The sequence below is a fragment of the Coffea arabica genome, chromosome 8e (genome assembly GCF_036785885.1).
Source record: "Coffea arabica cultivar ET-39 chromosome 8e, Coffea Arabica ET-39 HiFi, whole genome shotgun sequence".
In the NCBI taxonomy this organism is placed as follows: Eukaryota; Viridiplantae; Streptophyta; class Magnoliopsida; order Gentianales; family Rubiaceae; genus Coffea; species Coffea arabica.
In genome coordinates this window covers 6,650,474-6,656,566 of record NC_092324.1, presented here as the reverse complement: position 1 = coordinate 6,656,566, position 6,093 = coordinate 6,650,474, and positions in this window count along the sequence as shown.

The window sequence follows — 6,093 nt, the reverse complement described above, 5'->3', positions numbered from 1 at the left end:
AATTTATTATATATGCTTCCTGCATATGCATATAACAACACGTATATAACTTATACGTATAGAATATTATTTTTATATATCTAATTTTGATGAAATTTTGTTCAAGGTCTTGAATATGTCATCACCTTCACGACCATCAATATCCCGAAGACTATTGCATAATTTTAAGATAACTTCACATCTAAAATGGTCAATAAAAATTCGCAGCACTAGCAGCAATTCTACTCGTTGTGGTGGCCTTTTACCTAGATCTTCATCATCATTAAGACAGCATGCTTTGTCAGATAAGTCCACTAGTTTAAGTCAATCAACTGTGCAAGGATCAATTCCCTTGCATTTTAAATTTTCAATATCTAGTTCAAATAGTCAAGCACCATCTTCATACCTTTCCTATGCTGCTATTGACTCTAGTTTTTCTCCACAAAGTACATCAACATCAGCTAGTTTTAATGTGGTTAACAAGGAGTCATATACCATCAATTATCTATTGGGAAGTGGGTATGGTACTGGTAGTTTTGACGAGCAAAGGTTGATTGAAAATATGCAAGTTGACTCTAATTTGAACATGATGACTGAAAATTTTGACAAACTTTTATCAGCTTCGGACATGAACGAAAAGGATCAAGAAGAGAAGGATAGTAAGGAAGTGAAAATGGAAAAGAAACCATTTAAGAAATTTCTTAGCACCAATAAGAAGAAACTCCAAAAAGTGAAAGATATTCTACCGGCTGTTGCACTTGAAAACAAGGAGTCCACATTTTGGCGTTTTCAACCAAAAATGCATAGTGACAAGAATCGAAATTTGAATTTGGAAAAAATTGTGGGGCCCTCATATGATAATCAAGGGAAGCCTATCCAAGAGAACAAGAGCAAGCAAATTAAGGCAACTGGAAAAAGCAAACAAGGTAGTATTAATGAAAAGAAAACAAATGAGCATGAGAAAGAGAAGAAGAAGAACAAAGAGAAAAAATCAATGCGGGAGCAACAGACAAATATCAAATTGCCAAAATTCTCAAGGCAGCTAACCCCTCAAGAAATCACAGATGATACCTTTACCATGACTGGATCTAAACCTTCTACAAAGCCAAAGAGGAGAACCAAGAATATCCAAACAAAAATTGATGTAATGAACAATCACTTTCTTTTGAACATTGTATTATATTTTTTTTACAAATACTACTTATACACATGTGCATATACATATATGTAATTTCCTAAATCATGTATAGTTTTGAGGTTTGTTTTTTCAGCAAGTGACTCTTGGATTATAGTTGGAATCAATTGGTATTGAACGCTATGTAGTCAAGTAAAACGTTGGAAAGGTTTAATTTGATTTATTTTTCACTATTAAACATAATTTTGAATGGTAGTATCGCATTGATTTTTACATATTTGGAATGCATTGCAAGGCAAATAAGAAAGCTGGCTACTACAATGCTATTTGAATTGGAGTAATCAAATGTAATAGAATAAAATGTAGATCCTTTGTGACTATATTTTTGTAAATTGATGAAATGAAATTGAAAGAAAGTTGTTTTTGATGATGTTTTTAAAGAAACTATTAAAGTCATGATGATTTACCTTAGAGGTTTTCATTGACAAATGTTGGTATCTCCTTAATCCTTGTTTTTATCGCCTTGTATTTATGTAGTTTATTAATGTTTTCTATAATAAATCTAATAGTTAGTAAAACTTTGGCAAAATAATTATAAGTGCTAATAGCCATTAACATTAATATCTATGAACTAAGTTATTAAAATTCATATTGCTTACTTTATTAACATGTAAAGTCAAGGTACATTAACAACCAATCTTATAATGCAATGCAAGTTCTAATAGCTTAAAAGAACAAATATCGGCTCCATTTGGATTGGCCTATTTTTCAAAACTAGTTTTTGAAATACAATGTTGCAGTAATACATAAATAAAAGCATCTCATCCATACAATATGTCAAAAATAAATTACAATATATAAAAAATTAAAAAGTAAATTCTACAACATCTTCCACCACTACCACCATCCCCTTCCTTCTTCCCTTCTTCTCCTCCCCTTTTTTCCTTCCCTCTTCTCCCTCCTCTCTTCTCCTTCCCCTTCCTTCCTTGCCACCCCTCGCCATTTTCCTCCCCTCTGATCTAGCCAGATCATGACAAGAAAGTCGAAACCTTTTTGAGGCTAGATTGGGGGATAGGGGACGGGTAGGGGTGGTAGGGGTGGAGAAAGAAGAAGGAAAGAGAAGGAGAAGAAAGAGAGGGCAGGAGAAGGAGGAACAGGGAGGGGGAGGAGAAAGGAGGGAAAGGGTGGTGAAAGTGATGGGTAGTTGTTTTGAGTGGTAGTGTTAATTTTTAAAAAGTATCTTAAAATTTGTTTAATTTTAAAAGGCATTCCAAAATATATTCCAGAAATCCCTCTCTAAACCCCACAAAAAACATTAACAGTACAAGTTTTTCATAAACACTACTACAATAAAATGTTTCAAAAACACCCCCCTCAAAAACAGCTAATCAAATTGGAGCAATCATTGTTACACTAGTTAAAAAAAAGAAAAGAAAATACTTATTTGAATAATTATGCCACAATGTTAATGAATAGAATTCTTATGATTTTTTATAGAGTAAATCTTATATACACTGATAGTGTATACACTATCATAGTTTGATGCATGATACATGTACAAATTTTGAGTTTCAAATTCAAATTCGGATTACATGTCATGCATCTAATAGTGAAAGTATATACATTGTTAGCATATAGAAAATTAATCCTTTTTTTTATAAAAACATATGTAAGAATTACTAAAATTATTATTGAACTTATAAAGAGATTCATCATTCAATTAACTTCCTTCTTTTGTGTGTTAAATATGAATGAAGCAACTATTTTTGTTGAAACAATAAATTTCTGTAATATATTTTTTTAGTTACATGTTACTACAAGAGAGTTGAAAAACAAAGAGTCCACTTTGGCTAGAAAACAAGATTAGAGGGCCTGCACATAGGCTTTCCAACCTTTTGGATGGCCTCAATTCTCATACATTTTTCTATTGAACATATTATGTACAAGTGACATTTCCCATGAATCCCATTTCATTCGAAGAATCAAATAGTTCAATAGCATGCCTCCCTTGTGGTCTCCTCTTTAAGGTTCCCTTTCACGAGTTTCCTACTGGTTTTTCACCATGGATTCCTCTGTGATTTTTCCTAAGTGTGCAAAGAATTGTTTATTCAAAACAATATTGCCAGTGTCTCCGTAAACAAGAAGCCAAAGGTGGAAAAGGAGTAGGAGGTTCATGATGGAGGACATCAACAACCACGCATGGCTGGTGGTGACAGCAATTGGGTACAACAATTCAGGGACAACATATCAACACTTCTGGCGATAAGAAGCATTGAAGTAACTTTTGGATCAAATTCCAGAGACACTATGGATGATTACTATTACAATCATGAATATGGTTGTCCAACTAGAGGTATGCCGCCATTGTTAGAGCCAGTGCCACCCCCACTGCCACCACATGCACCACTTCTACCGCTGCCGCGACCACCACCACTACCACCGCGAGGGATGTTGCCGCCACCACTTGACTATGATTATGGTTCTCCCGGACCATTTATGGGAAGCCGCTACCATGCATATGGATATCCTCATGGAGTGTGTGACGCCCCTACTTCTCTCAAGGGCGAACCCGAGGGTATTGACGGGACGCCTGCCTAACTCGCACCAGGACTCGAAAATACAAAACAATAAAAACTAGAGAAACCAAAAGAGCACTATTCACAATATACAATCCCCAAAAGATTTCTATTTACATCCTCAAAAGTAGATATTTAGATCACTACATCATCGCATGATAGTAATCAAAATTAGAAAGTAGACCCACGGAAGGGTTTTAATACAAGTCACCAAAACAAACAAAAATATCTTAGTTGTTCAACTATTACAAACCAAATCTAACTATACTAGTGATGGTGCCAAAATTTCCCCGCGTCAGCCCCTGCTAAGGAAAACAAAAGAAAAGGGGGTAAGCTATAAGCTTAGTGACTAACCAGGGGTAAAAATGTAATTTTTTTCATGTCAACATATGCACAGTGAGAGCAAAGCAAAAGCAGAAAAGTAACACCACATGGTAAGGATACGGGTGGCTCCAAAACCAACTCATTTGTCGAGCTTGATCACTGGTTGACCATTGAGATCCTGAGCCACACAGCTCGCTTCTCTTAAAGGATCCCACATAGAGAGACCATGAGCCTCAGCTCAAGTCACGAGCAATAAATGCTCTAAAATATTTTTCAAGCAATAAATGCTCTAGTTCAAGAAATAAATGCTCTGGTTCAAGCAATAAATGCTCTCAAATTGCGTCACAAGCAATAATTGCTCCGCAAATGTTTCACAAGCAATAAATGCTCCATAACAAATCACAAAATCATATTTCACAGGTATCAATAGCAACTAATGGGGTTTAGGTCGAGTGCGATAAAGTACACCCTCGCCTAAGTGCCTATTTTCATAGTAAACTCATATTAGCATGGAGTTACACAGAAACCCTGATTACTCACCTAAAGAGCAAGTATAACGAGAGAAAGTACGGAAATGAATTCAAGTCGTCAGCTAGTGGGCCCCACCGGCTCCGTCTAGCCTGTCACCGCCTGTAGCAGAAGGTTGAGCCATATTATCACACAAACAACTACTAAAGTACGTAAATTAAGCAAAACGGCAAAATTGGCACATGCATGTGCGGAATCGGCAAACGAAAATGGAAACGGACGGCAAACGGAAATGGGCATAGTTACTGTCCCAAACTGTTTTGACCATAAGTTGGGCTAGGAATGTCAGATTATAGTGTATGAGATACCGTTGCGAAACTAAGAGGAAGGGCTACAATTTTCATGAAGACACCTTAATCTTGATCCGAATGGAAGCAGGTCGAAATCATGGAAAATGGTACCAGAAGTTTGCACTTTAGGGTGACGGACCGGGTATGTTTGCCGGACCATAACTCACAGCTCACAAACCCAAATCAAGAAATTCAAAAAGAATTGGAAAGATAAGACATAAGGCTAAAACTTTTATGTTTTGGCCAAAACCTGAATCAATACAGAGCAGGGTGGAAAATGGGTCCATAGTTCCTGTCAGAACTGTCCAAATTCAAAGGCAGTTCTGACAACCATTCTTGTTTTGGTCATAACTGGAGCTAAGAAATTCAGATTTGGATGTACTTTATACTGTTTCGAAGCTAAAACCAAGATCTACATTTCATATGAAAGTGTCAACACCCAGTTCGTACATTATCCAGGCGAACCGAGCATGGTCAGAGGCTAAATCCAAAAGCGTAACACAATCCAGTGTTCAAAACAGGTTCAAGTGTTTTGGCTATAACTCGGGTTACACTGATCCGTTTGACCTGAAATTTTGCAGAAACATTAAGGACTTAAGAAGCTACAACTTTCATGTTTTGAGAAACCTTTGAATCTGCACGCAGCATAAAGAAAAATAGAACCCAAGTTCGGATTTGTGGACTGCCCTGTTTCCAGTTTTGCCGGTTTCGAACGTCGCAAACGCATGGTCCGTTTCCAAGGTTTCCATGCAAGTCTTCCAACCACTTTCATACCAAATAAACACACATATACTAACTTCTAAATGACCTACAAATGGTCCAAAAATTTCCCTCTAAGTCACTACAAAATTGCCAAAAACTAACCATAATCTAGGTGCTAATCCTACTAGCTTTACTAGTTCACCACCTAATCAATCAAACTCTAATCACTTAAGCCCTAACCCAACCAAACTAACTTTCCTTTGAATTAGGGTTTCATGACTAATCTGGAATTTGCTACTTACCAACCATACAAGTGAAATTAATACATCAAAGATGCCATTAACAAGCCAAAATCCAACCAAACCAACTCTAGGAATCATGAATCAAGAAACCCTACCTTTTCCTCCTAGCCTTTACCAAAATCAGCAATATAGCCATCAAAATAAACCATAAAACTACTCCATAATCATCATACAACCCATAAAAATGCATAATCACAACAAAAGCATCACTTCCATAGCTTCAAGATTAAAACCCAAAATTTAACTTCCAAGTAAGG